Source organism: Cetorhinus maximus, chromosome 21 (assembly GCF_964194155.1).
Source record: "Cetorhinus maximus chromosome 21, sCetMax3.hap1.1, whole genome shotgun sequence".
Lineage (NCBI taxonomy): Eukaryota > Metazoa > Chordata > Chondrichthyes > Lamniformes > Cetorhinidae > Cetorhinus > Cetorhinus maximus.
In genome coordinates, this window is record NC_135899.1 from 29736640 (window position 1) to 29760892 (window position 24253).

Sequence of the window (24253 nt, forward strand, 5' to 3'; positions counted from 1 at the left end):
AACAGAAGTGTGTGATGTCGCCTCCAAGAACCCTCCAGCATTTGCGTATAAACCTGCTGTCTACAGAAGTCGAAGCTGGAGAGACACTTTGAATTGCACTCCCCGGGGTATTGTATTAATTTGCTGGATCTGTTTGAAATCTAAATATCTATTTTGGACCGTTGTTTAAAAGGGCTGTGACGGCGAGCCAGGTTAATTAGGGATTTTAGGGGTTATGATAGTGGTAATTGCTAGTTCTATTTATGTGTTTGAAATCTCCTCTTTATTAATAAATATTTTAATTTAGATTTTTAAAAATCTATTACGCCTTGGTGGATTTATTGCTTTTGAATGCAGGCCACGCATCTCTAAATAATTGCAAATTGCAAAACCGTTGTGATACCGTGATCAAGTTTCCCTAGTTGATTTGACCTGCCTGGCACACATCATCTGCCGTGTCATAACTGAGGAATTGGATTATATTTGCATAATAGTTATTGCCTTGCTCAAAGAAATTGGTTAAGCAGTTTAGGTATGTGGATGTTGGGAAGCTGGGCATGGTCGGAAGTGTTCCAAACTCATTTTATGTTTTGGACTCTGTGATTGAAACGGATGGATAAAAAACTAAAAAAACACTGTTGACGAACAATGAGCGATTAAGAAAAGGTTGGTGTGAAACAAAATGTCTTTTCAATGCAAAAGGGGCATGCCCCTGTTTTGGGAAACGCAGACTTAAAATTGTTTGTGTGCACATTTTAATAGCAGCCGTATGTTTAAGAGAGCAATAAACTATATGAGGCCGTGAAGTAAGTCGTGTTTTGTCAGAAAAGACCCTACAGTGAAGTCAGAACATTAAAAACAGAAGGCACTGGAAACACTGAGCTGATCAGGTACCATTTATAGATTCACCTACCCGAAGATGTTGTTTTTATCGACCATGTCGAACCCCTTTAGCATTTTAAACGCTTCGATCAGTTGACCCTTCAACTTCACCAGGGCTTACAGCTAACCGAATCTAGTCTGCACTGGAGCACACTTTGGGTGCTTCAGTGTCCTTAAGTTGGACTTTGGTGAATGAGCGTGTTTCAACGCTAAATTAGGGCTTAATTTAACTTAACGGTTAATTTATATTTAACGACTACTCATTTCTTTAATTTAGCATTGAACTAAAAGTTGCTCTTTGGGTTGAGAGAACATGAGTTTTGTTCCAACTATAAAACAGGGTTTCGCAGCTCTCCTTGGAACGGCAGCAAACTAATTGTATAACTGTCTTAAAATGGTTTTCAGAAGCTTGAATCAGAGAGCATAAAACAGACCATCTTCAGTTCTGCCTGTCTGCACTGGAGTGTTTATTGAGTGCATTAGCGTGCTTAGATTGCAATTTGATGAGGGAGGGGATTAGTGAAGAAAGGATGGAGGCGCCCTTCTCCTTCTCTACCTTTCCCCAGCCACCAGCTTCTGGCCCTTATTTTGCATCAGGGGAAGAAGCCGTTTAAATGCCATTGGAGCCCATAAAGCAGAAGCAGGGAGTGTATAGGCATAAACCTAAAAGTGACGTCACAGAAGTGGCGTAAATAATTTGATTGTTTCTTAAGCATGGCCCTTTCAGGTCTTGACAAAGAGAAGACGATTGGTGAGCGACAGGTGAGTTATGATACCGTACCAAACTGTACCAAACACTTTATATAAGTTTAATGTATGTCAATGTAGTTCCTCCACGTGGAATGTGCATCCTGCGGATGTCGGGAGTCGTGGAGGCACAAAGTGCCCTCTATGACTACATCTGTCAAGTGTCATCAGGTTCAGAACATTGAGCCCCGGGCTGCCATACTAAAGTATACCTGGATTCACTATGGCCCATTACAAGACTAAGGATTATGTGGATAAAACATTTAGTGCGGAGTTCACACCGCAGCTAGGATCTACACAGGCAGAGAGGGTATTGATGGCCGCCAGAGTATCTAAAAGAAATAGGCAGCTAGTGCAGGAATCCCCTGAGGTTACTTCGCTCTCTGCTTACCCATTTTGGATACTGGTGAGCGAAATGGTTCCTCAGAGAACAGCAACAAGAGTTAAGTTCGTGGTTCTACGTGTAGTTCAGCTGCAGAGGAGGGGAGGAGGAATCGTAGAAGTGTTAATGTGGTCGGGGATTCCATCGTTCAGGGGCCAGACCGGCGTTTCTGCGGCATAGACAGAGCGACTTCAGGTCATTCATTTGGAAGAGAACGAAAATAAATAGGTCATCGTCCTTCCTGGGACAACTTACATAGGCATGGAAAGATATGCGGTTCCGATAGCAGATTGCAGGGAGTTAGGAAGTGATGTAAAATTCAGGACCTCAAGGGCGGTAATCTCAGTTTTATTATCAGTGACACGTGCTAGCGAGCATAAGAATAGGAAATTGAGCAGTTCAACACGTGGCTGGAAGGATGGAGTAGGATGGAGGGCTTTATATTTCTGAGGCATTGAGATCCGTTGTGGCACAGGTGGCACCTGTAGAAGAAGGATTGTTTTCACTTTAACAAGACGGGGATTAAATCCCTGTTGGGAAGAGCTTAAACAAGATTGGCGTGGGAATGGGAAACTGGGGAGAAATTCAGACTGGTGACGAGAGCAATTGGCAAGCAGCATATATCTAATAACTGATAAGCAGCATATATCAGAAAGTAGTATCAAGACATATAGACTGCTCGGAGAGGTTTTTTTTATCATTAATGTTAGCAATAATAAACTATTCGATGGGGTCCCAGGAAGGGAGAAATTAAAATGCCAAAATCAGGATTAATGTGTAAGTATGTAAATGCACGAAGTGTTTTTAATAGGAATGTTGAACTACAGGCACACAGTGACAAATTGAATTATTTTTAATTGCTTTAAGAGTCATGGATCAATGAAGTGCAAAACTGGACGTTAAATATTCGTGGCTACAAGGTGTTGAGGAGAAACAGTTCAGGAAGCAAAGAGGTTCGGGTATGGGGATTGCCAATGCTGGTTAAAGATGGCAATACTCTATTTGAGACAGAGGGTGTTCCAGAGATTTCCAGGACCTAATCACTCTGGCTAGAGGTAAGGAAAGATAAAAGTGCAACAACATTGATCGGTGCAGCACATAGGCCTAAACTACTGGAAGGATGTAGCAGAAAATAAATTGCAAAGGAAATGCAGAGTGGTGCTAGCATTATAGAGTAATTTTAATGGCGAACTTCAAATATCCAAATATAAATTGAGGCAGGAATAGTGCAAACGGAGAAGAGGAGCTAGAGTGCATGGAATGTGTTCAATATCATTTTCTGCAGCAGCATGTTTCCAGTCCAACGAGACGACATACACTGTTGGACCTGAATCCGGGGAATGAGACGGCCGAAGTAGATCAAATGTCAAATATCTTTCCTTCCGGGACAACCTGGTTCCACTCCTCCTTCACCCCTACACCTCAACCCCCTCCGACGGCACCTTCCCATACAACCGCAGAAGGTGCAACACCTGCCCCTTTACTTCCCCCCTCCTCACCGTCCAAGGGCCCAAACACTCCTTTCAAGTGAAGCAGCGCTTCACTTGCACTTCCCAATTTAGTCGACTGCATTCGTTGCTCCCAATGCGGTCCCCTCTACATTGGAGAGGCCAAACGCAGACTGGGTGACTGCTTTGCGGAACACCTTCGATCTGTCCGCAAGCATGACCCAGGCCTCCCTGTCGCTTGCCATTTCAACACACCACCCTGCTCTCATGCCCACATGTCCGTCCTTGGCCTGCTGCAATGTTCCAGTGAAGCTCAACGCAAACTGGAGGAACAGCACCTCATCTTCCGACTAGGTACTTTACAGCCTTCCGGACTTAACAATGAGTTCAATAATTTCAGATTATGAACTCTCTCCTCCATCCCCACCCCCTTTCCGATCCCCCTTTTTCCAATAATTTATAATTTTTTTACAACTATATTTTTTACTTTTCCCCCCTATTTTTAATTTTTTTTCGATCTATTGTTTCATCTCCAACTTTTGGCCCATTTAGATCCATGCCCCCACCCCACCCGCACTAGGGCCATCTGCCACTAGCTTGTCCTGCTTGCTTCCCTTAATGTCCCCATTGGCACATCCTTTGTATAATATCACCACCGTCAACACCCCTTTATCCTTTTTTCTATGACATATTTGGCAGTCTCTTCTTGGCCTCCCCTATCGAGCTCCCCTGTCCCACACCCTTCTATTAGCTTATATTTCATCTCATTTCTATATGTCTTAGTTCTGATGAAGGGTCATACGGACTCGAAACGTCAACTGTATCCCTCTCTGCAGATGTTGTCAGACCTTCTGAGTTTTTCCAGGTATTTTTGTTTTTGTTTTGGATCAATTATCATTGGAAGCACAATTGGTTCTCAGTTACCATTGCATCACAAGCTTTACGTTGCTCAATAAAAAGGACAAGTAACAATCCAGGGCGACGATAATTGATTGCGAGAAGGCCAACTTCGATTGGACAAGAATTCATCTGAGTCAGGTCAGTTGGAATCAAATGTTGGCAGGAAAGATGATGATTGAGCAACGGGCCACCCTCAAAGGAAAAGTATTGCATGCAATATCAAGGTAAATCCCCTTGAACGGGAAAGGCCGGACAAATAGTTCCAGAGCGGTCTGGATGACGACAGAGATAAAATAGAAAAGGTAGCAGGCCTGGATGAGATGCATACAGGGGTACTCAGGGAGGTGGGACTGGAAATTGCAGAGGCACGAGTGATAATCTGCCAGTCTTCCTTAGACAGAGGGGCGGTGCCTGAAGACCGGAGGTTTGTGAATGTTAGCCTTGTTCAAAATAACAGGTTCAAGGGGAAAGCCATTAAGTACAGACCAGTCAGTTTCAAATCAGTGTTGGGACAACTTCCGGAAATATATAAAATCAATAGCCTTTGAGCCAAGTGCACAATATTAAAGACAAGAAGCTCGGATTTATTAAAGGCCTATTCTGTTTAACTGACTTGCTGGGTTTTGTTTTTGCTTTGTTGATGGAATTTCAAAAAGCACTTAATACAGTGCCCTACAACAGACTTGTGAGCAAAATGTTTGTTCTGGGGATAAAAGGCAAAGTAGCCATTTGGAAGTAATTTGGTCGAGAGACAGAGAACAGAGAACTGATAACGGGATGACTTTCAGGATGGAGAAAGTTTGTAGTGGAGTTCCTTACGGTCAGTGTTGGGGCCCTTGCTCTTCCTGATTTCTATTAATGACCCAGGTAGTAGTGTTCAGGACATGATCCCAAAGATTGCAAATCATTCGAAGATTGGAAACGTAGTCAACTGTGATGGGGGCTGTGTGAAATTCAAGAGGGCATGGCCATGTTAGTAGAATGGGCAGGCAAGCGGCGGATGAAGTTCAATTCAGAGAAGTGCAGGGTGTTTAATTTTGACTGGAAGAATATCGAGAGACAGTGAAAAGAAGGGAACACGTCTAAGCGACATGCAGGAACAGATGAACCACGGTGTATATGTGCATAATTCATTGAAAGTGGCAGGGTATGTTCAGAGAGCATTTAATAAGGCATATAGCGTCTTAGGCTTTATTAATAGAGACATTGAGTACAAGGTTAGGATGGTCATGTTGAAATTGTAAAAGTCACTCGGCCGGACTCATCTGGAGTACTGCGACAACTTCTGGGCGCCATACCTTTGCACAGAAGAGTTTGACAAGAATGTTTCCATGCAATAAGAACTGCAGCTATGAGGGTTGATTCGAGAGATTAGGACTGATTTTCTTGGAGAATCGAAGGGTGATAGAAGACTTGATAGTGCTAGTGAAAGTGCTGACGGGTATGGACAGTGCCAATAAGATTCCCACTGAAGAGAACATCAGTTGCTGGAGGGCACAGGTTCAAAATAATTGCCAAAGGTGTAAAAGTGTAGCGAGCAAAACTGTTTATCGCCCTGAGGGTGGTTGGAGTTTGGAACAAACTTCCTGAGATGGTGGAGGCAGGTTCAATCGAGGTATTCAAAAGGGAATTAGAATGCTATCTGAAAAGAAAGGATGTGCAAGGGGTTTTGGAATTAGGCAGGATGCTCCCTCAGAGAGTCAATGCAGACTCGACTGGTCGAAAAGCTTCCATCTGCACTGGAAAGATTCTGTAATTCAGATGGCTGGACTCAGTGCAGTTGTAAGTGCCAGGTTGTTGCACGTATCGGCTTCCAGTTAAAACGTTGAACCGCATGCTTGTCCGAGGCACAATTTTTAAAAAGAGCCGGAGAGTTTTCCCTGTTCTCCCTGTTCTCCCTCAAGAAGCATCACTAAAGAAGGTCGTTTGGTCATTTGTCACGCGTTGCATTTTGGAGCTTGCTGTGCGCACCGATGACAGACTTCAGGAGTTCTTTATCGGCTTTACTGTCAGTGTTCGCGTTCACCGGACGTCTCAAAGCGTTATTGCATCGACGTGTTTTTTTTTAAACTGCACCGTCAGGAAGGAGAGAAAGGCATCGAAGAGAGAGACGCGGAAGGTTGGACACCGCTTGTCCAGCATCCACTTTAATTTCACCTGGTCAATAAATACGTTTTGCCCTGTATATATTGGCTCTTTAATATAGTTGACGACACCCTCGGTCTTTAGCATTTATTCTGAACGTTTGACTCCGACGTAGGCTCCGGTTCGAATTTGGAGCTAACAGAGGCTAAGATTGGGCAGAACACAACATTCATGCTGTCCATATTTATTCTGCGGAATATTCGGTTTAGCTAATTGTCGAGATCGCGGCGATTTATTTTCGATCTGAGAATTTTGCAGCAATTTGAGCACAATGCAACCTGCTAAACAATCATTCCCGAGATTAAACACGCGAAACGAGAAAGATTATCACGTAAAACGTTACCTCCCCATTTGCGCATCCGGCATGATGTAATCCCCCCAACTACATTTTCCGCCACCTACCTGTCAGCATTCCTTAGGGACAGTTCCCACCCTGACATCCTGGTCCGCTCCTCTATCATCCCAACACCTTCTCGTCCCAGGGACCGACATATGCAATCGCATGGAGTGTAACACCTGCCAATTTAGCTCCTCAGTCCTCACCGTCTAAGGCCCCAAAAAGGTGATGCAGCGATTCACTTGCACTCCTTTGAATTTAGCCTACTGCATTCGCTGTTACCAGTCCGGTCTCCTCTACATTGAGGAGACTAAACGCAGACTTGGCGACTGCTTTGCGCAACACTGTCACTCAGTCCGCAAGCATGATCACGAGCCCCCTGATGCTTGCCAGGTCAGTTCACCATCTTCTCATGTTCACATTTTTGTCCTCAGCCGGCTGCAATGTTCCAGTAAAGCCCAAGGCAAGCTGAATAAACAAATCCCGGTCCTCCATTTAGGTGCTTCACAGCCTTCTGGATTTAACATTACGTTTAAAAAAATTTAAACCATGAAAACGGCCCTTCATTTTAAACCCCCAGCCACCTGCCCCCCTCCTCGCGCACCCAAGAAACCACCACGAAGTGCCAGTCTTTATCTTGCTCTCATGTTTTAGTTTCAGGAAGCGCTGACTTGTTCTGCTGTTAACACGTTCAGATATCTTGATTTCAGACAGCACCGACATTTAAGCCGGATTAGCATCTGCTTTGGAATTTAGTGTTGTCATTACCACTCCCGTTGTATTATGTCCATGACATATTTGTCACGTAACCTCTCCTGACCTTCAACCTCTCTGCGACCTTTTTTTGCTCCACCTACCCCACCACGCCACCCTCTGCCCGTTTGCAAAAGCGTTAAACCCATTACTTTTCTGCCTCTCTTCAGCCCTGACTCAAACGTTAACTGTATTTCTTCCTTCACAGATGCCGCCAGACTGCTGAGTTTGTTAAGGCTTTTTCTGCATTCAATTCATATTTCTAGTATCCGCAGTATTTTGCCTAAAACGCTACCATTGTTTCTCTCACCACAGAAGCTCCCCCATTTGCTGAGCATTAGCAGCATATGTGTTGACACTTGAAAACTTGACTCCGGATAGATCCGTTGCAATCTACAGAAGATTGTTCTTTTTTAAGTTTTCTTTTTTGTTCCAAACTGCTCCTTGCCATTTTCCGCAGCCACTCCTCAAACTGATGACAGAAACGCCACTTTCTTTGCGTTAAGACAAACTTTTTTGGGGGAGGCGTATAGTCGCCGTCTGAGAATGTTGCACGTTTTACGTTGCCATAAAGGAAGCACGATTAATAACCGATTGCGCTACTAGAGACCTGCCGAAATACTGTGCCCTCATTTGTATACATATTTCGGGTTATAACAGCGGCAAAGTTCTTTTGATTCGATGTGTAAGTAAGAAACTTACAATCGTTAATTTGGCCTAAGTTCAAGTTAATGAAGTAGCGCATGTTAAACTTGTTTTCGCGAAAAGTGCATATTTAATGTGGCGCAATGTTCTAAAATAGTCGCCACAGCTTAAGAACAAAGAATAAAAAACAACTTCCAGATATAAGAAAAATGTTTATTTTTACGATGAGCTGCTTACCATATTAGCATTGCAGTCAGGCTGGAACAAAAAACTGGCCGGTTTATTTATAGCGATTGCAATGCACTTTTTTTCAATTTTATATAGTTTTTCGTTGTAAATAGATTAAACTGTTTTTAAAATTAATTCCCCGGAGCAGTCAGCACATAAGCAGGATGCAGCAGTAGCCCTGGTACAACCTGTAACCAGCGCAGACACGATGGGATGAGTGGCCGCTTCCTGTTCCGTAACTTTTCTAATTCTAGGATTCTGATATCCATTTGCAAAATTAACGTTACAGCGAGCCGAGAGGAGAGCTCTGGAATTGGTAAATCGGTTAAATGAATGGTTAGGTTTTTTTTTCAACCAAAGCAGTCCTCAACCTGAGAGTGCAGTGGGGTGGAGGGGGTGTGTGTTCTTTTTTTGTTCCGGTCAGGGGCCAGTCCTAAACTGATCCCTGGTAAATTGATGATTTGCATTTGGGCTGCAGCAACCTCAGCTCGCAGGGAATGTCATAGACCTTAAACATTCAATCTGTTCCTATTTCGAAAACTGCTGCTCGACCTTCTTTGCGCCTCCAACATTTTCTGTTTCGATTCCTGATATCCCGCATGCGCCGTATTTCGCTTTTCGTGCATATGAAGCTGGAGGGTATCTGACGAGACTGTGGGCAAAATCCCGACATCAATCCCACCCATGGCCTTTCAGGAGCAGTATTAATAAATTAAGTGTCCATCAAATGCACACTGAATTGCGCCAAAAAGACAAATGTTTGGAAGATATTTTTACTATCTCCGTTCAGTGCAATGCCTGCAAGTTGGCTGGCAAGGAAAAGAAAAGCCAGCTGCTTCTTTCACATACAATAAATACAGAAAATGCTTGAAATACTGAGCAAGGCTTGAAGCATCTGTGTAGAGAGAAACATTGACCTTACATCGGAACGGCTCATCAGTGAGCCAGATTTTTCATCAACAGTCATCTGTTTTACGGCTGAAATTATTCTTTTGTGATCTCCTGGTCGAAGGATCGAGATTGTTGCTTTCAAATTGCAGTGTATGTGGGGGGGTGTAGCTGGCCTCCATGCAATCTTTTACCAATATGGCGCCGTGATCGTATTATGGTTAGTGCTGAGCCGTCTGACCACTGCAAAACAAGTTCGAATCGGAGTGACAACAAAAGTCGCCTTAGCAATTTTGCTCTCCGTGATTCCTGCTAAAAGAACGCAGTGAAGAATCAATTCCGCCAAGAAATACTTTTGAAGACAAACCACTCACACACATTCGCATATTTAATTCCATCCAAACCCAGTGCCTTCGCATGTCTGTGTCTGCTGCTCCAGAATTCAAACCCGCCTCCTCTCACCAATGTTTCTCTCATTCATGATCACTAATTCTTCTTGACTTCTCTCTTTCCACGTCAGTGTCACTTTTCTGGGACATCGCCTAATCTAACACACGCTTTCACAGTTACAACGTTGAGTTTGTTTTGCCACCATCTCTGTTGCTGGGTTTACACACCCCTTTCGCACCAATGCACACCTGTACTTTGAAACTCATCGATACATTTAGACCTGTGTGACCCACACAGTTAAGCATTGTCTAAGCAGGTTTGCTTTCCAGAAGCGCCACGAGCCGATGGCTCGCAACATTTTCCTGTAAACCACGTGATACAATCACTGTTATCTGAAGCAAAAAATAGAAAGTGCGGGCAAAAGCCAGCCGGTCTGGCAGCACCTGGGTCTAAGATTCTCCATTGTAGCAAACTTAACGGCGTAAGTGTGTATGCCAGTGTTACCTAAGGCGATGTTGCAAAACAGTGACACTGAAATGGAAGGAGGCAAGTTCAGGAAGATTAGCGATAGTGAAAGAGTGAAAAATGTTACAGAGGAGGCGAATTTTGAATCCTGGAGCAGCTAACACAGACATGTGAAGGGGTTGGATTTGAAAAGGTTAAACATGTGAGTGAGTGAGTGCTTTGCCATGAAATAAATTTCCTCACGCAACTGATTCTTCACTGCGTTCTTTCAGCAGGAGCCACGGGGAGCAAAATGCTTAAAACCTCATCTGTTGTTCCACAGATTCGAATTGAGTTTGCTGCTGCCATAACAATGCATCATTATCTGACCACACCTCCATATCAGCGCTTCAGGGCAGCCACAAGCCCCCACGGCCACTGCAACTTGAATACAGCGGAGTAGGCAATCTCAGAGGAATTATTTCTGCTTTAAAACTGATGGCTGTTGACTCAAAATCTGGGTCATTGATGAACCATTCTAATGAAAGCTTTTTTTTTCTTCCTCTCCTCAGATGCTTCCAGGCTCGCTCAGTATTTCTAGCATTTTCTGGGGTTTGTTTCAACTTTTGTTACAAGAGCAGTTGGCTTTCTTTTCATTACCCTTCAACGTCAAAGTTTTTCATTAAATTGAGCCAATAAAAACCTTTTTTTTTCCAATTAATTGTCATTTTTCGCAATTAAATCTGCATTTCATAGGTCATTAAGTTATTAATTAGTACGGCTGTTTAATGGCCGTGGATCTGAATCGGATTTTTCAAAAAAAATAAAATCGGATACCTTCCAGTTTCATACATTCAAAAGCAAAATACTGCACATGCTGGAAATCAAAAATAAACAAACCGGAAATGCGGGAGCTGCACAGAAGGTCTAGCAGCAATTGTCGAAAGAGAAAAAGATTGAATGTTTCAGGTCTATGACATTCCCAGAGAGCCTAGGTTCCTGCAGGCGCAACGCAAAGCATTAATTTACCAGGAATCAGTGTTGGACATACCCCCGATCTGAAGAAAAAGAAAACAAAATCACACCTTCCATACCCCTCTAATATTGAGGACTGATTTGTTTGAAGAAACTAATACCTGTTTATTTAGCAGATTTAATAATTCTAGAGCTCTCCCCCTCAGCTGGCTGTAACGCTATTTTGGTGAATTGATATCAGAATCAGAACATTATAAAAGTTAAGGCACAGAAACAGGCCATTCAGCCCATTGTGTGGGCGCCGGCTGCTATTTGTGCCAGGTTGCCCCTCCAGGCTGCTGTCTGTTCCGGTGAATTAATTTTACAAAGTAGTTCATTCTGTTAATAATGCAAAGCTTTGTGGATTGGAAAATGTGCTTTGGAAAGGCTTTGAGTATCTCGGTACGTTTTATTTTTCCCCAGACTGACTGCAATGCTACATGGTACGCAATGAGTCGTCAATAAATAAACTTTTTTTTTACTTTGGAAGTTGTTCATTTTTTTGCCTGTTCTTATGTTGCAGCTACTATTTCAGAATACCACATTTCTTTGAATATATTTTTTTCGGGACATCTAGTTTAGCAGCTGTTACTTCACCAACTTGTTCTCAGACAAAAGTAATGATCGCTTCACACTGTCAAGTCAGTCCAGCTCTGGTGCATTCAGAAGAACTGTGCCTTGTTAAACCTGAAATGTGTATACAAATGAGCATCTGCTTTTGCAGCCGGGCTCTAGTGTTATCGCTTAGCGCGTGGTATTTCCCACAGCAGTATAGGGCGTGTGAAACGTCGAGGTTGTGAGTTCAAGCCTTACCTAAAGCAGATGTTCCTCACGTGAAACCAAATAGTGGTTTTTGCGATAGCAGGTTTCAAAGTAGTCGTGGAAAAGAGTGAGGAGCTTTTTGGAACTCAATTAAGACTCGATTGAAAAGAACCACCTTCTTTGATTGGATCGAGTCTATCCGGACCCAGGGTTTGAAACACACGCTGGTAATGCGAAATAAGAACAGAAAATCCTGGAAAAGAGCTCAGCACGTCTGGCAAAACCTGAGTTGATAGAAATGAAGTTAACGGTTGTGTCCGGAGGACTATTTTTCAAAGCTGCAGAGGGGTAGAAATATAACAGATTTTAAGCTGTTGAAAGGTGTTGGTGGGGTCGGGTCCGCCCCGGTGGGTGGTGGAGCAGGCGGTGCAAAATAGAAGGTCACGGATAGGATGAAGGTCAGGAGAGTTTAAGTGACAAAGGTGTAATGGGCAAAAGGCAAGGGGAGAGCTATGAGGGTATTAAAGTCTAAAGAAGGTGTTCATAGCAGCCTGAAGGAAGCGCTATCTAAAAGCAATGTAGTAGAATGTTAACAGCAGAACAAGAGTCAGGGCTTTCTGAAAGTAAAACATGATAACAAGATACAGACTGGCACTTGGTGGGGCCGAGGGGTGTGGCGGTGGGGGAAGGTTGCGGTGGTAGCTTGAAAAAAGAGAGCAGAATGGAGGACAGATATCATGGTCTGAATCTGTTGAACTCAATGTTAAGAAGCTTGACACCATCCAGGACAAAGCAGCCGGCTTGATCTCCACCCCTTCCACAAACATTCATTCTCTCCACCACCGGCGAGCGGCGGTAGCAGTGTGTACCATCTACAAGATGGACTGCACACAATCACCAAGGTTCCTTTGGTAGAATCGTCCAATCACACGAGCGCTACTATCTAGAAGAACAAGAGCAGCAGACAAATGGGAAAACCAGCACCTGGAAATTCCCCTCCAAGACAATCAGTACCCCGACTTAGCAATATATTGCCGTTACTTCACTGTGGCTGGGTCAAAATCCTGGAACTCCCTCCCGAAAATCTCAAACAGAAACAGAAAATGCTGGAAAAACTCCGCACGTCGAACAGCATCTGTGGAGGGGGAAAAAGAGTTAACGTTTCGAGTCCTAATGACTTCTTCAGAGCCAAGCTCAGAGCTGACAATATTCGGTGAATATTTTCTCAAAGTGGAAAAACATGAGGGGAAACTATGTGTCAGGGAACACTGTAACGAGGGAAAACAGTAAAGAATTTCGTCCCAGGGTGGGATCGAACCTGCAACCCGGCGGCTAACGCACTAACCAATTGCGTCACAGAGACTCACGAATACCGAAAGCAATGTAAGTAGCATTAAATGTGGAGACAGTAAGAGCCCAGCTAATTTAGGCAAAACTCAAGGTTGATACATTTGCAACCACCTTCAGCAAAATTACCAAGTGTGTGACCCATCTTTGCCTCCTCCTGAGGTGCCCAGCAACACAGATGCCAGTCTTCAGCCAATTCCATTCACTCCAAATGATATCAAGAAATGGCAGAAGCCACTGGATACCGCAAAGGCCAGAGGCCTTGACAATATCCCGGCAATAGTACTGAAGACTTGTGCTCCAGAACCAGATGCGTCCTTTGCCAAGCTGCTCCAGTACAGCTACAACACTGGCATCTACCAGGCTATGTGGAAAATTGCCCAGGTATGTCCTGTCCACAAATGGCAGAACAAATCCAACCCTGGCCATTAACCGCCCCATCAGTGTACTCTCCATCACCAGCAAAGTGATGGAAGGTATCATCGACAGCGCTATCAACCGGCACTTAATCAGCAACAAGCAGTTTGGGTTCTGCCAGGGCCACTCATCTGATGACCTTATAACAGCCTTCGTCCAATTATGGGAAAAAGAGCTAACTCAAGAGGTGAGGTGGAAGTAACTGCCCTTCACATCAAACCGCATTTGACCGAGGCGGAATCAAGGAGCCCTGGTAACTGGAATTGGGAATCGTGTGGGTGGGGGACAGGGGGCAGTGGGACATTTCCTACTTGCTGGAGTCATACCTAGCACAAAGGAATATGGTTGTAGCTATTGGAGGTACGTGATCTCAATCCCACAACATCACCGCAGGAGTTCCTCAGGATCACGCCTCGACCCAACCACCCTCAGCTGCTTCAACAATGACCTTCGCTCTACCATAAGATCATCAGTGGGCTTGATCATTAATGTTCAGTGCCATTCGAAACTCCACAGACATGAAAGCATTCCGTGGCCATATCACAGTTCTTTCACTGCGATTGAGTCAAACTCCTGCAACTTCTTCTCTAACAACACTGTAGGCGTAACTACACCACATGGACTGAAGCGGTTCAAGAAGGCGGCTCAGCGCGAATTTCTCAAGAGCAATTAGCGATGGGCAATAAAAATGCTGGCCGAGCCAGCGATGCAAATGCCCCGCCAAAGAGGTAAAAAAAGACATGGAAATAGTCTTATTCTATTCAATGCGGATGCATCTATGTGACCCTGAACAAGCTCGCCTACTTCCAGCAGAGAAAGCACCCTGCTCTCCTGAAAGTAGTGCGGAGCATCTTTTGCATTCCGCCAAGCAGATAGTTCAATGTTCTAAGTGGCAGACGACACCTCCAACAGTCGATATGTATACAAACGAGTAGGCACCCTGCTGGCCGGACTCTAGTAGTGCAATCGGTTAGCGTATCTATCTATATGATAATATTGAAGCGTGTAAAATGCCGAGGTTGTATGTTCAAACAACACCTTCACTTAACTTTGGAAAGGTGGTTATTCTGTCATGATGTCTAAGCATAGCTGTGCAGAAGAATGAGGTGCAGTTTTCAGTGAAGTAACTGCTTAACCGAAAGGAGCAATTTTCTGCGGATTGGAGCATATCTATTGGGGTTGATGGCCTCAAATGCCCAGCATGTAAAACAGCACGCATGGAGAGCAAAGAAAAGACAACATTTTAGGTTAAACCCTGCAGAAGCTGGAAAGCTGAAATGAAAACAGAATATGTTGGGGAACAAACTCTGTGAAGAGATAAATGGAGTCAACGTTTCTAGATCATATGAATCTCCTTCAGGGCTAAAGAAATGTAATGGCTTTTACACTGTTCAAATGGGCTGGGAGTAGAGCAAAATAGAAGGCCAGGGATAGGTTGTAGGTCAAGGGAGGTTAAGTGACAAAGATGTCATGGACAGAAGACAGAGGAAGTGGTAATGACAGTACCACATTATAAAGCAGGGGTAAATAGCAGTACAAAAGTCAACCCTTCTGAAAGCTAGATAGCAGAAAGTGTAAATAGCCGAACAAGGGACAACACTTTCTGAAAGACAAACATGAGAACAAGATGCAGACTGGCACTTGGTTGGAGGGTGGGGGGCTGCTGGTGGGGTGGGGAAGGAGTGAAAAATGATCAAAGTGGAGGACAGAACCCATAATCCGAATTTGTTGATCCCAATTTGAAGTCCAAGCATAATTAAAAGATAATGTGCTCTTCCCACTGTGCTTTACTGGAACGTTGCTGTAGAGAGGGTGCAGAGGGGATTCACGAGGATGTTGCCTGGGCTGGAGCGTTTCAGCTTTGAGGAGAGACTACATAGGCTGGGCTTGTTTTCTTATAGCAGAGAAGGCTGTGGAGGTACTTGATTAAGGTGCAGAAAATTATGAAGGGCATTGATAGGGTAGATAGAAATATTTTCCTCCTTATTGGGTGGGGGAGTGGTCAATTACCAGTGGACATAGATTTAAGGAAAGGTGCAGGAAGTTTAAAGGAGAATTGAAGAGGAAGATTTCCACACAAAAGGTGGGGGTATCTTGAACTCACTGCCTAAAAGGCAGGTAGAGGCAGGAGGCCTCGCAACATTTAAGATGTATTTAGATGAACACTTGAAACCCATAACATACAAGGCTACTGGCCAAGTTCTGAAAAATGAGATTAGTGCAGGTAGGGGCTTAATGACCCGCGCGGACACGATGGGCCGAAGGGCCTCTTTCCGTGCTGTAAAAACTCTATCACTGGATGACTCTATTTTAGCAGTCCGAGGACAGAAACGTGAGCATGAGAGCAAGATGCTGAATATTAATGTGAAGGGACAGTAAGATCAGGGTCATGCTTGTGGACTGAACTAAAGTGTTCCACAAAGCTGTTACCCAGTCTGTGTTTAGTGTCCCCATTGCAGAGCAGTCCGGATTGTGAGCAGCGAATGTAGTAGACTAAATTGAACGAAGTGCAAGTGAATTGCTGCTTCACCTGGTAGAAGTGTTTGGGGCCTTAGTGGGTTAGGAGGGAGGATGTAAACGTGTTCCACTTCCTGCATTGCATGGGAAGGTGGCCTTGGAAGGCGATGATGTGTTGGGAGTGATAAAGGAGAAGACAAGATGTCAGGGAAGGAACCGTCCCTTCGGAACGCTGACAGAGAGGTGAGGCGAAGATGTATTTTGGTGCTTGCATCATGCTGGATTTGGCGGCCTTGGGGGGAATAATGTCATGACCCTTTCTCATATAGTTAACTGTGCACTGTTGCGTTTAATCTCGGTTACAATTGTTTAGCTGGATTTATAGTGTTCAAATTGCTACAAAATTCTCAGATGGAAAAAATGTCACAGCAATCATTGCAGTAGTGTGTACCGAATATCCTGTAGAATAATGACTAGAAGCAGCAGGAATGTTGTTTTTTTTCTCCAACACAGCATAGTCGAACCTTACTCTCTATTACCCGCCAGATTTGACACTTAATCCAGGAAAGAGTGAAACACTCAGGATAGAGGTTAAAGATCGCTGGTGAATTCAACTATATAAACGAGTTAATATATACAAAGCAAGCGTCGCACCTTATTTATTGGTCAGGAGAATTTAAAATGTATTCTGGAGCAGCGGTCTCCAAGGTAATCTCACCAGCGACTCTTCGATTTATCTCTCTCTTCGCTTACGATGCAGTTCTTAAAGAAAGACTTGAATATAATAACTCTTTGAGGTGTCCGGCGGTCGTGAACACTGACATTAAAGCCAATAAAATACTGTTGAAGTGCAGTCACTGGAGCGCACAGCACGCTCTCAAACAACGCATAACAGTGACTGGATAATCTTCTTTTGTGACATTTTTTGAGGGATAACGGTGACAGGGAACACTCTCCTGCTCCTATTGAAAAGAGAACCGGGGTATCTATCACATTCAGCCGAGCAAGTAGTTTAACGCTTTAACTGGAAGCCGACACCTCCAACAGCCCAGCAGTCAATAATTACTGCGTTAATTCCCTGCCTTCATTTTTGTACTCAAACTGTGGAGTGATCCCTGAGCCACCCTTGTGGCATTGTGCTGTCAAATGGTTCACAGTTACTGCTCTGTGCTCGCGTATTCTTGTTTCAGGGCCCGGTTCCAGGTATGAATTTATTGGTTCACTTTGATCTCATTCCATTAGTTTTGAGTCGAGGTGAAGCTTGAGGGTTGAACTGATCGAATGTTGAAACAACAACAGAAAATGCCGTCAACAGTTCCCAAAACAACGTCATGCGCCAAGTGTATTCAGAGGTCATTTCGTCTCTCACCAACCTGCTCTAAATCGTTGCTTTTTCGTCACTCGTGGCCTTTTCACTTATTTTTCATTCACTTGGATCGCACATTCCAACCTCCAAGGTGAATTTGGAATACTTTAGATCCTGCTCACCACCCGCCCCCCCACCCCCACCACCCCACCCCCCTCCCCTCCACCACCCAGAATCCAGCCCGTCGCACACGCACCTCTGCTGCCCACTGCTTAGAGAAAGTCGCCAACTATTCTGCAAACAAAACCCAGCCCTTCAGTTAGCATTAAAATAAAGGCAAAATATCGCGGATTCTGGAAACCGGAACTTAAAAAAGAAAGTGATGAGAAGACTTAGACTGGAAACGTTGACTCTACTTCTCTCCTCACAGACCCTGCCAGAATTGCGACATTTTTTCTCCAACACTTTCTGTTTTTACTTCAGGCAGTATGGACTGTATCACGAGATTCCCAAGAAAATGTCGCGAGGAATCGGGTCGCGGCTTTTCCGATTGCAATCCTGCTTACAGCAGTGCTTGACTGTGTGGAGTAACACAGATATACATGTATCCATTGCTTTCAAAGCACAGGTGTGCCATTGGTGCGAATGGGGTATATGCGGCCAGGAATAGCGATGATCGCAAAACAAACTCAACGGTGCAAGTGTGAAAGTGAGTGTCAGATATGGCAATGCCGCAGTCAAATGACAATTAAACGGAAGGAGAGAAGTCTAAGAGGTCACTGATTGTGGAATTGAGAGAAGTCTTGCGGAAGGTGTGGATTGAATTCTGGAACACCGAACAGACATGTGACGGGGCTAGATTTGGAAGAGTTAAATGTGTTTCGCCGTTAAAAAAATTCTTCACACAATTGATTCATCAGTTGCGTTTATTTCAGCAGAAGTCGGAAAGAACAAAAGAACCTATGCCATGCCTTGGACTTGAGCCGATATTGCAATGGCCACAACGCACAGTGCCAACCACTGTACGACCACGACGCCAAACGTGAGTGGCTGCATTATCCCTGGCTACAGGAAAGTAGCACACCATCACAGTCGAGCAGCCTTTAAACTACATGGCTTGGTCAGGCTATACAGAAGAATGATTTGAGCTTCGAAGCTGGTGAGTGCTGACTAAAAGTCAGGTTGAAAGATGAATATTTCTGATGGAAGGTCATTTTTCTTTCGCTCTGCAGATGTTTCAGTGTTTCCAGCATTTGCTATTTCTATTTTATATGACATTAAAGAGCTGGGTTTTCTCTTATTTGTCAGCCTCCTCCAAGAAATGACGGATTTTGTTTCCGAACATTTGGCTTTGTCGCGCAATGAAGTGTGCATTTGATAGATTCTTTTGTTCTTAATATGGCGGTTTAAAGGCTGTGGCTCCGAACGGGAATCCGAATTTGCCCAAAAGCATCGTCAGATATCCTCTAGCTTCCCACACACAATCAGAAAATCCTGCTGATGCTGGAAATCTGAAATAAAAACAGAAAATATTTCCTTTATTCATTTACGGGATGTGCGCGTCGTTGGCTAGGCAAGCATTTATTGCCCATCCCTAATTGCCCTTGAGAAGGTGTTGGTGAGCTGCCTTCTTGAACTGCTGCAATCCACGTGATTTAGGTACGCACCAGAATGCTGCAAGGGAGGGAGTTCCAGGAGTTTGACCCAGCGACAGTGAAGGAACGGCGATATATTTCCAAATCAGGGTGATGAATGGCTTGGAGGGGAACTTCCAGATGGCGGTTTTCATATGCACCTGCTACTCTTGCCGTTCTAGATGATAGATATTTTCTTTTACATTCAGAAGTTGTTGATATTCCGGTGCTGATGAATCAAGCGACTCTGATACGTTTGGACGTGATGCTCGGTTTGAGGTTGCCGCTCTCAAATCCTACCCTTCAAATATCCTGTAAAATGAATTTACAAAAGTCAATGCACAAATGCGGGACAGAAATTCAGAACAGGTGATTCTAGTTTCTAAGGGGCATTTTTCCTCTCTTGTTCCCCCAAAGCTGTAAATCCGGGTCCCACACATTGTCCGTCCTCGCTGTGCTGAAATTTAAATCCATAACAAGATTTGCAAAATTTATTTCCTCCACTCCCAGTTTTCTCCCTCCCTCTGCCCTGCCTGGGTTTAGTTATCTGACCTCTGTTGCATAGTGAGCATAAAACCAAAGAGTCAATAATATTCTCACCTGGTTACTGAGACCCTGAAGACCTGCCCACTCTCTGCTCCATTGCCATGTTGGCTGCATATGTGCATGGCTTTGTCCTGTCCAAGATGGCAGCCAGTGACTCTGCTTACCCCAGCTTGTTACCGTGGGGCTAACCTGGGATTGTGGGCTCTTAGTGGAAGCTCAGACCTGCCCTAGGTATTTCCTCTTCACATGTTTTACCTATTTCTTACACAAATCCTTATATTCCTGTCCCCTATTTCTGTCCGCTAAAAGAAAGCTTTTCTTTGTCTATCTTATCTAAATGTGTCATAAAGTCATGCAAATCCATCAAATCTCCCCTCTGTCCCCTTTGTTCCAAGTGGAAAAAATTCAGTTTCTCCAACATAGTCTTGTAACTAAATTCCCTTATCCCTGTGACCATCCAGTTAAAACTCGTCTGCACCACCTCTCGGTTCCAATTGTGTGCTTATCAGAACTAGATGCAATACGTTAATTGTGGCCAAATCAGAGATTTATGAATGTTCAGCTGAACTTCAACAATTTTGTACTTAATGCCTTGATTTCTGAAACCCAAAATGTCATATGCTTTGCCAAAAACTCTCCCGATATGACCTCCGAACTGCAAAGATTCATCTTCATGAACCCTAAGGTACCTCTGCCCAACACACTTTTTATAACTGTGCTATTTAGTGTTTGTTACCTCTCTATTCCTTCTGCCAATCATCACCTCACATATATCTGTATGAAATTTCATGTACCAATTGCCTGTCCATTCCATTAGCCATTCTATGCTCTGTTGCAGTTGATGACATCATATTCAATAGCTGCCACATCTCCAAGTTAAAGGCAGTATTTTGAGCACACCCTTGGAGAACACCACTTTCTCCCATCCTCCAGTTTGAGAAATAACCACCTAACATGACAGGCAGTTTTCTGTACTTAAAACGATGTTTCATCTAGGCTGACACCAACCTACCTATTTCACGATTCTCAATTTTGTCAACCAACCTTTTATCTGACACTTGGTCAAATACTTACTTCAAAATAAATTTCGACAACATCCATTGTATTCCCTTAATTAAACCTCTATCACGTCAATATGGCGCCGTGATCGTATAGTGGTTAGTTCTCTGCTTTCTGACCATTGAAGCAAGGATTCGAAGCAGAATCATAACAGAGGTTGCTTCAGCTCTCTTGCTCTCCGTGACTCCTACTAAAAGAACGCAGTTAAAAATCAAGATATATTCCGTCAAGGTATATTTTTCATGACAAAGCACTCACTGATTCACATGTTTAATCCTTCCAAATCTAGCGCTTTCAAATGCTTGCGTTTCCTGCTCCAGAATTCAAACACGCCTCTTCTTGCAGATTTTCCACCCATTGATCCTCCTTGATCGCCTGATCTCAGTGTCACTTTCCTGTGAGGTCGACGCTTCTAACACTCACTTTCCCAATTACACCGTTGGGTTTGTTTTGTTACCATCTCTGTTGCTGGTTGTACACGTCCCTTACGCACCAATGAATATCAATGCTTCGAAACTTATTGATACATTTAGATCTGTGAGACTCCACACAGGCCAAGTATTGTCTCAGCAGGATTGCTTTCCGGAAGGGCCACGACCCGATGGCTCGCGACATTTACCTGGCAACCAGGTGATGCAGCCACTGCCGTCTGAAGCAAAAGTGGAAAATGCTGCAAAAACCCAGCCGGTCTGGCAGCATCTGTGGAGAGAACAACATAGTTAACGTTTCTTATCTAAGTTTCCCTAAGGTTGGAAACTAAATTGTGTACGTGTGTGTTAGATGAGGCGATGTTACTGAACAGTGGCACTGAAATGGGAGGAGATAAGTAAAGGATGGTTAGTGATAGAGAAAGAGTGAAAATCTGACAGAAGGGGCGAGTTTTGAATTCGGGAGCAACTAACACAGATATGTGAAGGGGCTAGATTTGAAAGGATTAAACATTTGAGTGAGCGAGCGATCTACCATCAAATATATTTCTTCACGGAATTGATTCGTCTCGGCTTTCTTTTAGCAGGAGTCGCGGGGATCAAAATATTTGTAAAAATCATATGCTGTTACTTTGATGTGAATTGAGGTTGCTGGCGCTGCACCGCACACCTCTCACCGCTATACGGCTACGGCGCCACGTCGGGACTTAAAGGCAACCATAACCACCACACCACCACCCGCACTCACTGCAGCTTGAAGTCAGCGCTCTCCACCCTTTAGCAGGTTGTCGCCGAAGAACTAAGTCAGCTTTAAAACTGATGGTTGCTGACTCAAAATCTGGCTCATTGATGAACTGTTCTGATGAAAGGTAATTCCTTCCATTTCCACAGATGCTTCCAGACTTGCACAGTATTTCTAGAATTTTCTGTTTTCATTTTTATTACAGGAGCAGCTGGCTTTCCTGTTCATTACTCTGCGTCTTCAAGGCTTTGCAATGAATGGAGCCCATAAATAATTATTTTCCAAATTATTGTCTTTTTCGCAGTAAAATGTGCATTTCGTAGACGCTTAAGTTATTTAAACGACTGTCCAAAGGCCATGGCTCCAAATCGGAGTCGGAACTTCTTTTTTTGAACTCATCAGATGTTCTTCAGTTTCATATACTCAAAAGCAAGATGCTGCACATGCTGGAAATCAAAACTAAAAATAGAAAATGTTGGAGGTGCACAGAAGGCCAAGCAGCAGCTTTCGAAGGAGAAATAGATTTAATGTTTCTGGTCTATGACGTTCCATGAGAACCGAGGTTGCTGCAGCCAGAATGCAAATCACTAATTTACCAGGAATCAGCTTAGTACTTGGCCCTGATCTGGATTTTTAAAAAAACGCACCCTCTATCCCAACGGGTTCTCAGATCGAAGGCTGTTTTATTAAAAACAATGCTTGCCGTTCATTCAATCGGTTTATTAGTTCCAGCACTTCTTCCCCGGACACGCTGCAACGTCAAAGTGCCTTTCTGTACTAGAATCCGTGAATTCCCTTGTGTTTACGCCAGCTCGCTACTCCATCGGCGCACTGTGCGAATGTATCCGGGGGTTGGTTTCATAAAGCAGTTTATTTTTTTGAATTACTCAAAACTAAATGAAATTAAAAAGAAATGTTGGTTGCAATCCTCATTAATATGGCGGTAGCTTTATTTCTGCTCCAGACTGATTGCAATTTTAATATGGTATGCAATTCATTGTTAAAAAGAATTAGCTTCGTGTCATATCTTGCAGATAGTATTTTAGAAAAGTGCACCGCATTTAATCTGTTTTTCCCCGCGAAATATCGTTTAACATCCGTTTCTTCAGCAGCTTGCTCGCAACCAGGGTCTTATATATGTCCGAAGGCAATTAACCATGCACACATCTGCGACGCCGCTAATGCTGTATTTTTCCACATCTCTAATACAAACTCCGCTCCCTTGCCACTGACTCGCTACATTCCCCTGGAGGTTGGCTGATGTTGAAACAGTGTTCACAGAGTTTTTGTCATATTTCACCCACAGAAGTGTTTCTGAACTCAGACACGCACCCTCATTATTACCCGGCCCTAATTCACCTCAAACAAACCCTGTTATTGCACCTGCCTCGGCGTAGCTGATTCTAAAATTCTTCTCCGTGCCTTGGTAGCCTCAAGAATTCATTGCATTTCTGGCGGACTTCCCATTCTCCACCCTCCATAAACTTGCAGCCAAACTAACTTTGATGTCCGTGTCCCAGCTCGTTGCAAGTCCCCTTCACCCATTACCCCGTGTTCGCTGACATACACTGACACCCGGTTAAGCAACCCCTCAAGTGTCAAATGCTCATCTATGTCATCAACTCCCTCCATGGCCATGCTGTTCCTTATGTCTGTAATCACTTCGAAACCCCAAACCATCCCAAATAAATGTGCTCATCTTATCCTGGTCTCACGTGCATTCAAAATGATATTCGTTTCAGCATTCCTGGGCGCGTCTTCAGCTGCCTGGGCACCAATCTTAGGAATTTCCTACATTAACATATGAGCATCATTGCCTCACTCTCCTCATTTAAGTCCCTACTGAAAAACCCATGGCCTTGCTCTGCTCATTCATTCAACATACGAATACACCAGAGCATAAACAAATGACTGCAGGGGATTCGACTTTGATATTGTTGCTGCTTTTAGTCAAAGCCACGATTGAACCATGTTCACTTTTCGTTTTCTTTTCATTTACAGGATGTGGGCGTCCCTTCGTGGACTAGCATTTATTGCCCATCCCTAGTTGGTATGAGAAGCTGGTGGCGAGCTGCCTTCTTAAATCACGGCAGCCCACGGGGTGCAGGTATGCCCACTGTTCTGTTAGGGAGGGAGTTTCAAGGCGACTCAGCGACAGTGAAGGAATGGCGATATAATTCCAAGTCTGGATGGTGATTAGCTTGGCGGGGGTTGGGTGGCGTTCCCATGCATCTGCTGCCCTTGTCCATCTATATGGTAGCGGTCGTTGGTTGGACTTTGAACAGCATGCCTTGCAAATGATAAGCACTGCTACCCCTGTTCGTTGCTGGTGGGTGGAGCGGATGTTTGTTGCAGGGGTGTCAATCAAGCGTG